This window comes from Bombus terrestris, chromosome 1 (genome assembly GCF_910591885.1).
Source record: "Bombus terrestris chromosome 1, iyBomTerr1.2, whole genome shotgun sequence".
NCBI classification, from domain to species: Eukaryota; Metazoa; Arthropoda; class Insecta; order Hymenoptera; family Apidae; genus Bombus; species Bombus terrestris.
Window position 1 is genome coordinate 17728491 of NC_063269.1, and position 23734 is coordinate 17752224.

The window sequence follows — 23734 nt, forward strand, 5'->3', positions numbered from 1 at the left end:
CGTATAATGTTGTATATTATTACTGTATAACGTATAACGTCATATAGTAGTACCATATCACGTATAACGTTACATACTATTACGTACTAACGTATAACGTTATATACTACTACTATATAAGGTATAACGTTATATACTATTCCTATATAACGTACAACGTTATATACTATTACGTAATAACGTGTAACGTTATATACTATTACGAAATAACGTATAACGTTATATACTATTACTATATAACGTATAAAGTTATATACTATTACGTACTAACGTATAACGTTATATACTATTACTATATAACGTATAACGTTATATAGTATTGCCATATCACGTATAATGTTGTATATTATTACTGTATAACGTATAACGTCATATAGTAGTACCATATCACGTATAACGTTACATACTATTACGTACTAACGTATAACGTTATATACTACTACTATATAAGGTATAACGTTATATACTATTCCTATATAACGTACAACGTTATATACTATTACGTAATAACGTATAACGTTATATACTATTACGAAATAACGTATAACGTTATATACTATTACTATATAACGTATAAAGTTATATACTATTACGTACTAACGTATAACGTTATATACTATTACTATATAACGTATAACGTTATATACTATTACTATATAACGTGTAACGTTATATACTATTACGTTATAACGTATAACGTTATATACTACTACGCAATAACGTATAACGTTATATAGTATTACGATATCACGTATAACGTTATATACTATTACGTAATAACGTATAGCGTTATATAGTATTACCAAATCACGTATAACGTTATATACTATTACTATATAACGTATAACGTTATATACTATTACGTACTAACGTATAACGTTATATACTATTACTATATAACGTATAACGTTATATACTATTACTATATAACGTATAACGTTATATACTACTACGCAATAACGTATAACGTTATATAGTATTACGATATCACGTATAACGTTATATACTATTACGTAATAACGTATAACGTTATATAGTATTACCAAATCACGTATAACGTTATATACTATTACTATATAACGTATAACGTTATATAGTATTGCCATATCACGAAAACGTTGTATATTATTACTATATAACGTATAACGTCTTATAGTATTACCATGTAACGTATAGCGATATATACTATTACGTAATAACGTATAACGCTATATGCTATTACTATATAACGTATAACGTTATATACTATTACTATATAACGTATAACGTTATATACTATTACGTAATAACGTATAACGTTATATAGTATTACGATATCACGTATAACGTTATATACTATTACGTACTAACGTATAACGCTATATACTATTACTATGTAACGTATAACGTTATATACTACTACTATATAACGTATAACGTTATATACTATTACTATATAACGTATAACGTTATATACTATTACTATATAACGTATAACGTTATATACTATTACTATATAACGTATAACGTTATATAGTATTGCCATATCACGTATAATGTTGTATATTATTACTGTATAACGTATAACGTCATATAGTAGTACCATATCACGTATAACGTTACATACTATTACGTACTAACGTATAACGTTATATACTACTACTATATAAGGTATAACGTTATATACTATTCCTATATAACGTACAACGTTATATACTATTACGTAATAACGTGTAACGTTATATACTATTACGAAATAACGTATAACGTTATATACTATTACTATATAACGTATAAAGTTATATACTATTACGTACTAACGTATAACGTTATATACTATTACTATATAACGTATAACGTTATATACTATTACTATATAACGTATAACGTTATATACTATTACGTTATAACGTATAACGTTATATACTACTACGCAATAACGTATAACGTTATATAGTATTACGATATCACGTATAACGTTATATACTATTACGTAATAACGTATAACGTTATATAGTATTACCAAATCACGTATAACGTTATATACTATTACTATATAACGTATAACGTTATATAGTATTGCCATATCACGAAAACGTTGTATATTATTACTATATAACGTATAACGTCTTATAGTATTACCATGTAACGTATAGCGATATATACTATTACGTAATAACGTATAACGCTATATACTATTGCTATGTAACGTATAACGTTATATACTATTACTATATAACGTATAACGTTATATACTATTACGTAATAACGTATAACGTTATATAGTATAACGATATCACGTATAACGTTATATACTATTACGTACTAACGTATAACGTTATGTATTATTACTAAATAACGTATTACGTTATATACTATTACGTAATAACGTATAACGTTATATAGTATTACCATATCACGTATAACGTTATATACTATTACTATATAACGTATAACGAAATATACTATTACGTACTAACGTATAACGTTATGTATTATTACTATATAACGTATAACGTTATATACTATTACGTAATAACGTATAACGTTATATACTATTACTATATAACGTATAACGTTATGTATTATTACTATATAACGTATAACGTTATATACTATTACGTTATAACGTATAACGTTATATACTATTACGTAATAACGTATAACGTTATATACTATTACGTAATAACGTATAACGTTATATACTATTACGTACTAACGTATAACGCTATATAATATTACTATGTAACGTATAACGTTATATACTATTACGTAATAACGTATAACGATATATAGTATTACCATATCACGTATAACGTTATATAGTATTACGTACTAACGTATAACGTTATATATTATAACATAATAACGTATAACGTTATATACTATTACGTAATAACGTATAACGTTATATACTATTACGTACTAACGTATAACGTTATATACTATTACTATATAACGTATAACGTTATATACTATTACGTAATAACGTATAACTATATAGTGTTACCATATCACGTATAACGTTACATACTATTACGTACTAACGTATAACGTTATATACTACTACTATATAACGTATAACGTTATATACTATTACTATATAACGTATAACGTTATATACTATTACTATATAACGTATAACGTTATATACTATTACTATATAACGTATAACGTTATATACTATTACTATATAACGTATAACGTTATATAGTATTGCCATATCACGTATAATGTTGTATATTATTACTGTATAACGTATAACGTCATATAGTAGTACCATATCACGTATAACGTTACATACTATTACGTACTAACGTATAACGTTATATACTACTACTATATAAGGTATAACGTTATATACTATTCCTATATAACGTACAACGTTATATACTATTACGTAATAACGTGTAACGTTATATACTATTACGAAATAACGTATAACGTTATATACTATTACTATATAACGTATAAAGTTATATACTATTACGTACTAACGTATAACGTTATATACTATTACTATATAACGTATAACGTTATATACTATTACTATATAACGTATAACGTTATATACTATTACGTTATAACGTATAACGTTATATATTACTACGCAATAACGTAAGACGTTATATAGTATTACGATATCACGTATAACGTTATATACTATTACGTAATAACGTATAACGTTATATAGTATTACCAAATCACGTATAACGTTATATACTATTACTATATAACGTATAACGTTATATAGTATTGCCATATCACGAAAACGTTGTATATTATTACTATATAACGTATAACGTCTTATAGTATTACTATGTAACGTATAGCGATATATACTATTACGTAATAACGTATAACGCTATATACTATTACTATGTAACGTATAACGTTATATACTATTACTATATAACGTATCACGTTATATACTATTACGTAATAACGTATAACGTTATATAGTATTACGATATCACGTATAACGTTATATACTATTACGTACTAACGTATAACGTTATGTATTATTACTAAATAACGTATTACGTTATATACTATTACGTAATAACGTATAACGTTATATAGTATTACCATATCACGTATAACGTTATATACTATTACTATATAACGTATAACGAAATATACTATTACGTACTAACGTATAACGTTATGTATTATTACTATATAACGTATAACGTTATATACTATTACGTAATAACGTATAACGTTATATAGTGTTACCATATCACGTATAACGTTATATACTATTACTATATAACGTATAACGTTATATAGTATTGCCATATCACGAAAACGTTGTATATTATTACTATATAACGTATAACGTATTATAGTATTACCACGTAACGTATAGCGATATATACTATTACGTAATAACGTATAACGTTATATACTATTACCTAATAACGTATAACGTTATATAGTATTACGCTATAACGTATAACGTTATATACTATTACGTAATAATGTAAAACGTTATATAGTATTACCATATCACGTATAACGTTACATACTATTACGTACTAACGTATAACGTTATATACTATTACTATATAACGCATAACGTTATATACTACTACTATATAACGTATAACGTGATATACTATTACTATATAACGTACAACGTTATATATTATTACGTAATAACGTGTAACGTTATATACTATTACGAAATAACGTATACCGTTATATACTATTACTATATAACGTATAACGTTATATACTATTACGTACTAACGTATAACGTTATATACTACTTCTATATAACGTATAACGTTATATACTATTACTATATAACGTATAACGTTATGTATTATTACTATATAACGTATAACGTTATATACTATTACGTTATAACGTATAACGTTATATACTATTACGTAATAACGTATAACGTTATATACTATTACGTAATAACGTATAACGTTATATACTATTACGTACTAACGTATAACGCTATATAATATTACTATGTAACGTATAACGTTATATACTATTACGTAATAACGTATAACGATATATAGTATTACCATATCACGTATAACGTTATATAGTATTACGTACTAACGTATAACGTTATATATTATAACATAATAACGTATAACGTTATATACTATTACGTAATAACGTATAACGTTATATACTATTACGTACTAACGTATAACGTTATATACTATTACTATATAACGTATAACGTTATATACTATTACGTAATAACGTATAACTATATAGTGTTACCATATCACGTATAACGTTACATACTATTACGTACTAACGTATAACGTTATATACTACTACTATATAACGTATAACGTTATATACTATTACTATATAACGTATAACGTTATATACTATTACTATATAACGTATAACGTTATATACTATTACTATATAACGTATAACGTTATATACTATTACGTAATAACGTATATCGTTATATAGTATTACCAAATCACGTATAACGTTATATACTATTACTATATAACGAATAACGTTATATAGTATTGCCATATCACGAAAACGTTGTATATTATTACTATATAACGTATAACGTCTTATAGTATTACCATGTAACCTATAGCGATATATACTATTACGTAATAACGTATAACGCTATATACTATTACTATATAACGTATAACGTTATATACTATTACGTACTAACGTATAACGTTATATACTATTACTATATAACGTATAACGTTATATACTATTACGTAATAACGTATAACTATATAGTGTTACCATATCACGTATAACGTTATATACTATTACTATATAACGTATAACGATATATACTATTACGTAATAACGTAAAACGTTATATAGTATTACCATATCACGTATGACGTTATATACTATTACTATATAACGTATAACGAAATATACTATTACGTACTAACGTATAACGTTATGTATTATTACTATATAACGTATAACGTTATATACTATTACGTAATAACGTATAACGTTATATAGTATTACCATATCACGTATAACGTTATATACTATTACTATATAACGTATAACGATATATACTATTACGTAATAACGTATAACGTTATATACTATTACTATATATCGTATAACGTTATATACTATTACGTACTAACGTATAACGTTATATACTATTACTATATAACGTATAACGTTATATACTATTACGTAATAACGTATAACTATATAGTGTTACCATATCACGTATAACGTTATATACTATTACTATATAACGTATAACGATATATACTATTACGTAATAACGTATAACGTTATATACTATTACTATATAACGTATAACGTTATATACTATTACTATATAACGTATAACGTTATATACTATTACTATATAACGTATAACGTTATATACTATTACTATATAACGTATAACGTTATATAGTATTGCCATATCACGTATAATGTTGTATATTATTACTGTATAACGTATAACGTCATATAGTAGTACCATATCACGTATAACGTTACATACTATTACGTACTAACGTATAACGTTATGTATTATTACTAAATAACGTATAACGTTATATACTATTACGTAATAACGTATAACGTTATATAGTATTACCATATCACGTATAACGTTATATACTATTACTATATAACGTATAACGAAATATACTATTACGTACTAACGTATAACGTTATGTATTATTACTATATAACGTATAACGTTATATACTATTACGTAATAACGTATAACGTTATATAGTGTTACCATATCACGTATAACGTTATATACTATTACTATATAACGTATAACGATATATACTATTACGTAATAACGTATAACGTTATATACTATTACTATATAACGTATAACGTTATATACTATTACGTACTAACGTATAACGTTATATACTATTACGTACTAACGTATAACGTTATATACTATTACTATATAACGTATAACGTTATATACTATTACTATATAACGTATAACGTTATATACTACTACGCAATAACGTATAACGTTATATAGTATTACGATATCACGTATAACGTTATATACTATTACGTAATAACGTATAACGTTATATAGTATTACCAAATCACGTATAACGTTATACACTATTACTATATAACGTATAACGTTATATAGTATTGCCATATCACGAAAACGTTGTATATTATTACTATATAACGTATAACGTCTTATAGTATTACCATGTAACGTATAGCGATATATACTATTACGTAATAACGTATAACGCTATATACTATTACTATATAACGTATAACGTTATATACTATTACTATATAACGTATAACGTTATATACTATTACGTAATAACGTATAACGTTATATAGTATTACGATATCACGTATAACGTTATATACTATTACGTACTAACGTATAACGCTATATACTATTACTATGTAACGTATAACGTTATATACTATTACGTAATAACGTATAACGATATATGGTATTACCATCTCACGTATAACGTTATATAGTATTACGTACTAACGTATAACGTTATATACTATAACATAATAACGTATAACGTTATATACTATTACGTAATAACGTATAACGTTATATACTATTACGTAATAACGTATAACGTTATATACTATTACGTACTAACGTATAACGCTATATACTATTACTATGTAACGTATAACGTTATATACTATTACGTACTAACGTATAACGTTATATACTATTACTATATAACGTATAACGTTATATACTATTACTATATAACGTATAACGTTATATAGTATTGCCATATCACGTATAATGTTGTATATTATTACTATATAACGTATAACGTTATATACTATTACGCAATAACGTATAACTATAAAGTGTTACCATATCACGTATAACGTTACATACTATTACGTACTAACGTATAACGTTATATACTACTACTATATAACGTATAACGTTATATACTATTACGTAATAACGTATAACGTTATATAGTATTACCATATCACGTATAACGTTATATACTATTACTATATAACGTATAACGAAATATACTATTACGTACTAACGTGTAACGTTATGTATTATTACTATATAACGTATAACGTTATATACTATTACGTAATAACTTATAACGTTATATAGTGTTACCATATCACGTATAACGTTATATACTATTACTGTACAACGTATAACGATATATACTATTACGTAATAACGTATAACGTTATATACTATTACTATATAACGTATAACGTTATATACTATTACGTACTAACGTATAACGTTATATACTATTACTATATAACGTATAACGTTATATACTACTACGCAATAACGTATAACGTTATATAGTATTACGATATCACGTATAACGTTATATACTATTACGAGATAACGTATAACGTTATATAGTATTACCAAATCACGTATAACGTTATATACTATTACTATATAACGTATAACGTTATATAGTATTGCCATATCACGAAAACGTTGTATATTATTACTATATAACGTATAACGTCTTATAGTATTACCATGTAACGTATAGCGATATATACTATTACGTAATAACGTATAACGCTATATACTATTACTATATAACGTATAACGTTATATACTATTACTATATAACGTATAACGCTTTATACTATTACGTAATAACGTATAACGTTATATAGTATTACGATATCACGTATAACGTTATATACTATTACGTACTAACGTATAACGCTATATACTATTACTATGTAACGTATAACGTTATATACTATTACGTAATAACGTATAACGATATATAGTATTACCATATCACGTATAACGTTATATAGTATTACGTACTAACGTATAACGTTATATACTACAACATAATAACGTATAACGTTATATACTATTACGTAATAACGTATAACGTTATATACTATTACGTAATAACGTATAACGTTATATACTATTACGTACTAACGTATAACGCTATATACTATTACTATGTAACGTATAACGTTATATACTATTACGTACTAACGTATAACGTTATATACTATTACTATATAACGTATAACGTTATATACTATTACTATATAACGTATAACGTTATATAGTATTACGATATCACGTATAACGTTATATACTATTACGTACTAACGTATAACGCTATATACTATTACTATGTAACGTATAACGTTATATACTATTACGTAATAACGTATAACGATATATAGTGTTACCATATCACGTATAACGTTACATACTATTACGTACTAACGTATAACGTTATATACTACTACTATATAACGTATAACGTTATACACTATTCCTATATAACGTACAACGTTATATACTATTACTATATAACGTATAACGTTATATACTATTACGTAATAACGTATAACGTTATATAGTATTACGATATCACGTATAACGTTATATACTATTACGTACTAACGTATAACGTTATATACTATTACGTACTAACGTATAACGTTATGTATTATTACTATATAACGTATAACGTTATATACTATTACGTAATAACGTATAACGTTATATAGTATTACCATATCACGTATAACGTTATATACTATTACTATATAACGTATAACGAAATATACTATTACGTACTAACGTATAACGTTATGTATTATTACTATATAACGTATAACGTTATATACTATTACGTATTAACGTATAACGTTATATAGTATTACCATATCACGTATAACGTTATATACTATTACTATATAACGTATAACGATATATACTATTACGTAATAACGTATAACGTTATATACTATTACTATATAACGTATAACGTTATATACTATTACTATATAACGTATAACGTTATATACTATTACGTACTAACGTATAACGTTATATACTATTACTATATAACGTATAACGTTATATAGTATTGCCATATCACGTATAATGTTGTATATTATTACTATATAACGTACAACGTTATATACTATTACTATATAACGTATAACGTTATATACTATTACTATATAACGTATAACGTTATATACTATTACTATATAACGTATAACGTTATATACTATTACTATATAACGTATAACGTTATATAGTATTGCCATATCACGTATAATGTTGTATATTATTACTGTATAACGTATAACGTCATATAGTAGTACCATATCACGTATAACGTTACATACTATTACGTACTAACGTATAACGTTATATACTACTACTATATAACGTATAACGTTATATACTATTCCTATATAACGTACAACGTTATATACTATTACTATATAACGTATAACGTTATATACTATTACTATATAACGTATAACGTTATATACTATTACTATATAACGTATAACGTTATATAGTATTGCCATATCACGTATAATGTTGTATATTATTACTGTATAACGTATAACGTCATATAGTAGTACCATATCACGTATAACGTTACATACTATTACGTACTAACGTATAACGTTATATACTACTACTATATAACGTATAACGTTATATACTATTCCTATATAACGTACAACGTTATATACTATTACTATATAACGTATAACGTTATATAGTATTACGATATCACGTATAACGTTATATACTATTACGTAATAACGTATAACGTTATATAGTATTACCAAATCACGTATAACGTTATATACTATTACTATATAACGTATAACGTTATATAGTATTGCCATATCACGAAAACGTTGTATATTATTACTATATAACGTATAACGTCTTATAGTATTACCATGTAACGTATAGCGATATATACTATTACGTAATAACGTATAACGCTATATACTATTACTATATAACGTATAACGTTATATACTATTACTATATAACGTATAACGTTATATACTATTACGTAATAACGTATAACGTTATATAGTATTACGATATCACGTATAACGTTATATACTATTACGTACTAACGTATAACGCTATATACTATTACTATGTAACGTATAACGTTATATACTATTACGTAATAACGTATAACGATATATAGTATTACCATATCACGTATAACGTTATATACTATTACGTACTAACGTATAACGTTATATACTATTACGTACTAACGTATAACGTTATGTATTATTACTATATAACGTATAACGTTATATACTATTACGTAATAACGTATAACGTTATATAGTATTACCATATCACGTATAACGGTATATACTATTACTATATAACGTATAACGAAATATACTATTACGTACTAACGTATAACGTTATGTATTATTACTATATAACGTATAACGTTATATACTATTACGTAATAACGTATAACGTTATATAGTGTTACCATATCACGTATAACGTTATATACTATTACTATATAACGTATAACGATATATACTATTACGTAATAACGTATAACGTTATATACTATTACTATATAACGTATAACGTTATATACTATTACGTACTAACGTATAACGTTATATACTATTACTATATAACGTATAACGTTATATACTATTACTATATAACGTATAACGTTATATACTACTACGCAATAACGTACAACGTTATATAGTATTACGATATCACGTATAAAGTTATATACTATTACGAGATAACGTATAACGTTATATAGTATTACCAAATCACGTATAACGTTATATACTATTACTATATAACGTATAACGTTATATAGTATTGCCTTATCACGAAAACGTTGTATATTATTACTATATAACGTATAACGTCTTATAGTATTACCATGTAACGTATAGCGATATATACTATTACGTAATAACGTATAACGCTATATACTATTACTATATAACGTATAACGTTATATACTATTACTATATAACGTATAACGTTATATACTATTACTATATAACGTATAACGTTATATACTATTACGTAATAACGTATAACGTTATATAGTATTACGATATCACGTATAACGTTATATACTATTACGTACTAACGTATAACGCTATATACTATTACTATGTAACGTATAACGTTATATACTATTACGTAATAACGTATAACGATATATAGTATTACCATATCACGTATAACGTTATATAGTATTACGTACTAACGTATAACGTTATATACTATTACGTACTAACGTATAACGTTATATACTATTACTATATAACGTATAACGTTATATACTATTACTATATAACGTATAACGTTATATAGTATTGCCATATCATGTATAATGTTGTATATTATTACTATATAACGTATAACGTTATATACTATTACGTAATAACGTATAACTATATAGTGTTACCATATCACGTATAACGTTACATACTATTACGTACTAACGTATAACGTTATATACTACTACTATATAACGTATAACGTTATATACTATTCCTATATAACGTACAACGTTATATACTATTACTATATAACGCATAACGTTATATACTATTACGTAATAACGTATAACGTTATATAGTATTACGATATCACGTATAACGTTATATACTATTACGTACTAACGTATAACGTTATATACTATTACGTACTAACGTATAACGTTATGTATTATTACTATATAACGTATAACGTTATATACTATTACGTAATAACGTATAACGTTATATAGTATTACCATATCACGTATAACGTTATATACTATTACTATATAACGTATAACGAAATATACTATTACGTACTAACGTATAACGTTATGTATTATTACTATATAACGTATAACGTTATATACTATTACGTAATAACGTATAACGTTATATAGTATTACCATATCACGTATAACGTTATATACTATTACTATATAACGTATAACGATATATACTATTACGTACTAACGTATAACGTTATATACTATTACTATATAACGTATAACGTTATATACTAATACGCAATAACGTATAACGTTATATAGTATTACGATATCACGTATAACGTTATATACTATTACGTAATAACGTATAACGTTATATAGTATTACCAAATCACGTATAACGTTATATACTATTACTATATAACGTATAACGATATATAGTATTGCCATATCACGAAAACGTTGTATATTATTACTATATAACGTATAACGTCTTATAGTATTACCATGTAACGTATAGCGATATATACTATTACGTAATAACGTATAAAGCTATATACTATTACTATATAACGTATAACGTTATATACTATTACTATATAACGTATAACGTTATATACTATTACTATATAACGTATAACGTTATATACTATTACGTAATAACGTATAACGTTATATAGTATTACGATATCACGTATAACGTTATATAGTATTACGATATCACGTATAACGTTATATACTATTACGTACTAACGAATAACGTTATATACTATTACGTACTAACGTATAACGTTATGTATTATTACTATATAACGTATAACGTTATATACTACTACTATATAACGTATAACGTTATATACTATTCCTATATAACGTACAACGTTATATACTATTACTATATAACGCATAACGTTATATACTATTACGTAATAACGTATAACGTTATATAGTATTACGATATCACGTATAACGTTATATACTATTACGTACTAACGTATAACGTTATATACTATTACGTACTAACGTATAACGTTATGTATTATTACTATATAACGTATAACGTTATATACTATTACGTAATAACGTATAACGTTATATAGTATTACCATATCACGTATAACGTTATATACTATTACTATATAACGTATAACGAAATATACTATTACGTACTAACGTATAACGTTATGTATTATTACTATATAACGTATAACGTTATATACTATTACGTAATAACGTATAACGTTATATAGTGTTACCATATCACGTATAACGTTATATACTATTACTATATAACGTATAACGATATATACTATTACGTAATAACGTATAACGTTATATACTATTACTATATAACGTATAACGTTATATACTATTACGTACTAACGTATAACGTTATATACTATTACTATATAACGTATAACGTTATATACTATTACTATATAACGTATAACGTTATATACTACTACGCAATAACGTATAACGTTATATAGTATTACGATATCACGTATAAAGTTATATACTATTACGAGATAACGTATAACGTTATATAGTATTACCAAATCACGTATAACGTTATATACTATTACTATATAACGTATAACGTTATATAGTATTGCCTTATCACGAAAACGTTGTATATTATTACTATATAACGTATAACGTCTTATAGTATTACCATGTAACGTATAGCGATATATACTATTACGTAATAACGTATAACGCTATATACTATTACTATATAACGTATAACGTTATATACAATTACTATATAACGTATAACGTTATATACTATTACTATATAACGTATAACGTTATATACTATTACGTAATAACGTATAACGTTATATAGTATTACGATATCACGTATAACGTTATATACTATTACGTACTAACGTATAACGCTATATACTATTACTATGTAACGTATAACGTTATATACTATTACGTAATAACGTATAACGATATATAGTATTACCATATCACGTATAACGTTATATAGCATTACGTACTAACGTATAACGTTATATACTATTACGTACTAACGTATAACGTTATATAGTATTACGATATCACGTATAACGTTATATACTATTACGAGATAACGTATAACGTTATATAGTATTACCATATCACGTAGAACGTTATATACTATTACTATATAACGTATAACGATATATACTATTACGTAATAACGTATAACGTTATATACTATTACTATATAACGTATAACGTTATATTCTATTACGTACTAACGTATAACGTTATGTATTATTACTATATAACGTACAACGTTATATACTATTACGTAATAACGTGTAACGTTATATACTATTACGAAATAAAGTATAACGTTATATACTATTACTATATAACGTATAACGTTATATACTATTACGTACTAACGTATAACGTTATATACTATTACTATATAACGTATAACGTTATATACTAATACGCAATAACGTATAACGTTATATAGTATTACGATATCACGTATAACGTTATATACTATTACGTAATAACGTATAACGTTATATAGTATTACCAAATCACGTATAACGTTATATACTATTACTATATAACGTATAACGATATATAGTATTGCCATATCACGAAAACGTTGTATATTATTACTATATAACGTATAACGTCTTATAGTATTACCATGTAACGTATAGCGATATATACTATTACGTAATAACGTATAAAGCTATATACTATTACTATATAACGTATAACGTTATATACTATTACTATATAACGTATAACGTTATATACTATTACTATATAACGTATAACGTTATATACTATTACGTAATAACGTATAACGTTATATAGTATTACGATATCACGTATAACGTTATATAGTATTACGATATCACGTATAACGTTATATACTATTACGTACTAACGAATAACGTTATATACTATTACGTACTAACGTATAACGTTATGTATTATTACTATATAACGTATAACGTTATATACTACTACTATATAACGTATAACGTTATATACTATTCCTATATAACGTACAACGTTATATACTATTACTATATAACGCATAACGTTATATACTATTACGTAATAACGTATAACGTTATATAGTATTACGATATCACGTATAACGTTATATACTATTACGTACTAACGTATAACGTTATATACTATTACGTACTAACGTATAACGTTATGTATTATTACTATATAACGTATAACGTTATATACTATTACGTAATAACGTATAACGTTATATAGTATTACCATATCACGTATAACGATATATACTATTACTATATAACGTATAACGAAATATACTATTACGTACTAACGTATAACGTTATGTATTATTACTATATAACGTATAACGTTATATACTATTACGTAATAACGTATAACGTTATATAGTATTACCATATCACGTATAACGTTATATACTATTACTATATAACGTATAACGATATATACTATTACGTAATAACGTATAACGTTATATACTATTACTATATAACGTATAACGTTATATACTATTACGTACTAACGTATAACGTTATATAGTATTACGATATCACGTATAACGTTATATACTATTACGAGATAACGTATAACGTTATATAGTATTACCATATCACGTATAACGTTATATACTATTACTATATAACGTATAACGATATATACTATTACGTAATAACGTATAACGTTATATACTATTACTATATAACGTATAACGTTATATACTATTACGTACTAACGTATAACGTTATGTATTATTACTATATAACGTACAACGTTATATACTATTACGTAATAACGTGTAACGTTATATACTATTACGAAATAACGTATAACGTTATATACTATTACTATATAACGTATAACGTTATATACTATTACGTACTAACGTATAACGTTATATACTATTACTATATAACGTATAACGTTATATACTAATACGCAATAACGTATAACGTTATATAGTATTACGATATCACGTATAACGTTATATACTATTACGTAATAACGTATAACGTTATATAGTATTACCAAATCACGTATAACGTTATATACTATTACTATATAACGTATAACGATATATAGTATTGCCATATCACGAAAACGTTGTATATTATTACTATATAACGTATAACGTCTTATAGTAGTACCATGTAACGTATAGCGATATATACTATTACGTAATAACGTATAAAGCTATATACTATTACTATATAACGTATAACGTTATATACTATTACTATATAACGTATAACGTTATATACTATTACTATATAACGTATAACGTTATATACTATTACGTAATAACGTATAACGTTATATAGTATTACGATATCACGTATAACGTTATATAGTATTACGATATCACGTATAACGTTATATACTATTACGTACTAACGAATAACGTTATATACTATTACGTACTAACGTATAACGTTATGTATTATTACTATATAACGTATAACGTTATATAGTATTGCCATATCACGAAAACGTTGTATATTATTACTATATAACGTATAACGTCTTATAGTATTACCATGTAACGTATAGCGATATATACTATTACGTAATAACGTATAACGCTATATACTATTACTATATAACGTATAACGTTATATACTATTACGTAATAACGTATAACGTTATATAGTATTACGATATCACGTATAACGTTATATACTATTACGTACTAACGTATAACGTTATATACTATTACGTACTAACGTATAACGTTATGTATTATTACTATATAACGTATAACGTTATATACTATTACGTAATAACGTATAACGTTATATAGTATTACCATATCACGTATAACGTTATATACTATTACTATATAACGTATAACGAAATATACTATTACGTAGTAACGTATAACGTTATATACTATTACTATATAACGTATAACGTTATATACTATTACTATATAACGTATAACGTTATATACTATTACTATATAACGTATAACGTTATATACTATTACCATATAACGTATAACGTTATATACTATTACGCAATAACGTATAACGTTATATAGTATTACGATATCACGTATAACGTTATATACTATTACGTAATAATGTATAACGTTATATAGTATTACCATATCACGTATAACGTTATATACTATTACTATATAACGTATAACGTTATATACTATTACGTAATAACGTATAACGTTATATACTATTACGTACTAACGTATAACGTTATGTATTATTACTATATAACGTATAACGTTATATACTATTACGTAATAACGTATAGCGTTATATACTATTGCGTACTAACGTATAACGCTATATACTATTACTATGTAACGTATAACGTTATATACTATTACGTAATAACGTATAACGATGTATAGTATTACCATATCACGTATAACGTTATATAGTATTACGTACTAACGTATAACGTTATATACTATAACATAATAACGTATAACGTTATATACTATTACGTAACAACGTATAACGTTATATAGTATTACCATATCACGTATAACGTTATATGCTATTACGTTCTAACGTATAACGTTATATACTATTACTATATAACGTATAACGCTATATACTACTACGTAATAACGTATAACGTTATATAGTATTGCCACACCACGTATAACGTTATATACTATTACGTACTAACGTATAACGTTATATTGTATTACGTAATAACGTATAACGTTATATAGTATTACGCTATAACGTATAACGTTATATACTATTACGTAATAATGTATAACGTTATATAGTATTACCATATCACGTATAACGTTATATAGTATCACCATATCACGTACAACGTTGTATATTATTACTATAAAACGTATAACGTTATATAGTAATACCACATAACGTATAACGATATATACTATTACTTATTAACGTATAACGTTATATACTATTACGTAATAACGTATAACGTTATATAGTATTACGTAATAACGTACAACGTTATATACTATTACGTAATAACGTGTAACGTTATATACTATTACGAAATAACGTATACCGTTATATAGTATTACCATATAACGTATAACGTTAGATACTATTACGTACTAACGTATAACGTTATATATTACTACTATATAACGTATAACGTTATATACTATTACTATATAACGTATAACGTTATATACTATTACGTACTAACGTATAACGTTATATACTACTTCTATATAACGTATAACGTTATATACTATTACTATATAACGTATAACGTTATATACTATTACTATATAACGTATAACGTTATATACTATTACGTAATAACGTATAACGTTATATAGTATTACGATATCACGTATAACGTTATATACTATTACGTACTAACGTATAACGTTATATACTATTACGTAATAATATATAACGTTATATAGTATTACCATATCACGTATAACGTTACATACTATTACGTACTAACGTATAACGTTATATACTACTACTATATAACGTATAACGTTATATACTATTACTATATAACGTATAACGTTATATACTATTACTATATAACGTATAACGTTATATAGTATTGCCATATCACGTATAATGTTGTATATTATTACTATATAACGTATAACGTCATATAGTATTACCATATCACGTATAACGTTACATACTATTACGTACTAACGCATAACGTTATATACTACTACTATATAACGGATAACGTTAGATACTATTTCTATATAACGTACAACGTTATATACTATTACGTAATAACGTGTAACGTTATATACTATTATGAAATAACGTATACCGTTATATAATATTACCATATAACGTATAACGTTAGATACTATTACGTACTAACGTATAACGTTATATATTACTACTATATAACGTATAACGTTATATACTATTACTATATAACGTATAACGTTATATACTATTACGTACTAACGTATAACGTTATATACTATTACTATATAACGTATAACGTTATATACTATTACTATATAACGTATAACGTTATATACTATTACGGAATAACGTATAACGTTTATAGTATTACGATATCACGTATAACGTTATATACTATTACGTAATAACGTATAACGTTATATAGTATTACCATATGACGTATAACGTTATATACTATTACTATATAACGTATAACGTTATATAGTATTGCCATATCGCGAAAACGTTGTATATTATTACTATATAACGTATAACGTTATATACTATTACGTACTAACGTATAACGTTATATACTATTACGTACTAACGTATAACGTTATGTATTATTACTATATAACGTATAACGTTATATACTATTACGTAATAACGTATAACGTTATATAGTATTACCATATCACGTATAACGTTATATACTATTACGTACTAACGTATAACGTTATATACTATTACGTACTAACGTATAACGTTATGTATTATTACTATATAACGTATAACGTTATATACTATTACGTAATAACGTATAACGTTATATAGTATTACCATATCACGTATAACGTTATATACTATTACTATATAACGTATAACGAAATATACTATTACGTAGTAACGTATAACGTTATATACTATTACTATATAACGTATAACGTTATATACTATTACTATATAACGTATAACGTTATATACTATTACTATATAACGTATAACGTTATATACTATTACCATATAACGTATAACGTTATATACTATTACGTACTAACGTATAACGTTATGTATTATTACTATATAACGTATAACGTTATATACTATTACGTAATAACGTATAGCGTTATATACTATTGCGTACTAACGTATAACGCTATATACTATTACTATGTAACGTATAACGTTATATACTATTACGTAATAACGTATAACGATGTATAGTATTACCATATCACGTATAACGTTATATAGTATTACGTACTAACGTATAACGTTATATACTATAACATAATAACGTATAACGTTATATACTATTACGTAACAACGTATAACGTTATATAGTATTACCATATCACGTATAACGTTATATGCTATTACGTTCTAACGTATAACGTTATATACTATTACTATATAACGTATAACGCTATATACTACTACGTAATAACGTATAACGTTATATAGTATTGCCACACCACGTATAACGTTATATACTATTACGTACTAACGTATAACGTTATATTGTATTACGTAATAACGTATAACGTTATATAGTATTACGCTATAACGTATAACGTTATATACTATTACGTAATAATGTATAACGTTATATAGTATTACCATATCACGTATAACGTTATATAGTATCACCATATCACGTACAACGTTGTATATTATTACTATAAAACGTATAACGTTATATAGTAATACCACATAACGTATAACGATATATACTATTACTTATTAACGTATAACGTTATATACTATTACGTAATAACGTATAACGTTATATAGTATTACGTAATAACGTACAACGTTATATACTATTACGTAATAACGTGTAACGTTATATACTATTACGAAATAACGTATACCGTTATATAGTATTACCATATAACGTATAACGTTAGATACTATTACGTACTAACGTATAACGTTATATATTACTACTATATAACGTATAACGTTATATACTATTACTATATAACGTATAACGTTATATTCTATTACGTACTAACGTATAACGTTATATACTACTTCTATATAACGTATAACGTTATATACTATTACTATATAACGTATAACGTTATATACTATTACTATATAACGTATAACGTTATATACTATTACGTAATAACGTATAACGTTATATAGTATTACGATATCACGTATAACGTTATATACTATTACGTACTAACGTATAACGTTATATACTATTACGTAATAATGTATAACGTTATATAGTATTACCATATCACGTATAACGTTACATACTATTACGTACTAACGTATAACGTTATATACTACTACTATATAACGTATAACGTTATATACTATTACTATATAAAGTATAACGTTATATACTATTACTATATAACGTATAACGTTATATAGTATTGCCATATCACGTATAATGTTGTATATTATTACTATATAACGTATAACGTCATATAGTATTACCATATCACGTATAACGTTACATACTATTACGTACTAACGCATAACGTTATATACTACTACTATATAACGGATAACGTTAGATACTATTTCTATATAACGTACAACGTTATATACTATTACGTAATAACGTGTAACGTTATATACTATTATGAAATAACGTATACCGTTATATAATATTACCATATAACGTATAACGTTAGATACTATTACGTACTAACGTATAACGTTATATATTACTACTATATAACGTATAACGTTATATACTATTACTATATAACGTATAACGTTATATACTATTACGTACTAACGTATAACGTTATATACTATTACTATATAACGTATAACGTTATATACTATTACTATATAACGTATAACGTTATATACTATTACGGAATAACGTATAACGTTTATAGTATTACGATATCACGTATAACGTTATATACTATTACGTAATAACGTATAACGTTATATAGTATTACCATATGACGTATAACGTTATATACTATTACTATATAACGTATAACGTTATATAGTATTGCCATATCGCGAAAACGTTGTATATTATTACTATATAACGTATAACGTTATATACTATTACGTACTAACGTATAACGTTATATACTATTACGTACTAACGTATAACGTTATGTATTATTACTATATAACGTATAACGTTATATACTATTACGTAATAACGTATAACGTTATATAGTATTACCATATCACGTATAACCTTATATACTATTACTATATAACGTATAACGAAATATACTATTACGTACTAACGTATAACGTTATGTATTATTACTATATAACGTATAACGTTATATACTATTACGTAATAACGTATAACGTTATATAGTGTTACCATATCACGTATAACGTTATATACTATTACTATATAACGTATAACGATATATACTATTACGTAATAACGTATAACGTTATATACTATTACTATATAACGTATAACGTTATATACTATTACGTACTAACGTATAACGTTATATACTATTACTATATAACGTATAACGTTATATACTATTACTATATAACGTATAACGTTATATACTACTACGCAATAACGTATAACGTTATATAGTATTACGATATCACGTATAACGTTATATACTATTACGAGATAACGTATAACGTTATATAGTATTACCAAATCACGTATAACGTTATATACTATTACTATATAACGTATAACGTTATATAGTATTGCCATATCACGAAAACGTTGTATATTATTACTATATAATGTATAACGTTATATACTATTACGTACTAACGTATAACGTTATGTACTATTACGTACTAACGTATAACGTTATATACTATTACGTACTAACGTATAACGTTATGTATTATTACTATATAACGTATAACGTTATATACTATTACGTAATAACGTATAACGTTATATAGTATTACCATATCACGTATAACGTTATATACTATTACTATATAACGTATAACGAAATATACTATTACGTACTAACGTATAACGTTATGTATTATTACTATATAACGTATAACGTTATATACTATTACGTAATAACGTATAACGTTATGTACTATTACGTACTAACGTATAACGCTATATACTATTACTATGTAACGTATAACGTTATATACTATTACGTAATAACGTATAACGATATATAGTATTACCATATCACGTATAACGTTATATAGTATTACGTACTAACGTATAACGTTATATACTACAACATAATAACGTATAACGTTATATACTATTACGTAATAACGTATAACGATATATAGTATTACCATATCACGTATAACGTTATATAGTATTACGTACTAACGTATAACGTTATATACTACAACATAATAACGTATAACGTTATATACTATTACGTAATAACGTATAACGTTATATAGTATTGCCATATCACGTATAATGTTGTATATTATTACTATATAACGTATAACGTTATATACTATTACGTAATAACGTATAACTATATAGTGTTACCATATCACGTATAACGTTACATACTATTACGTACTAACGTATAACGTTATATACTACTACTATATAACGTATAA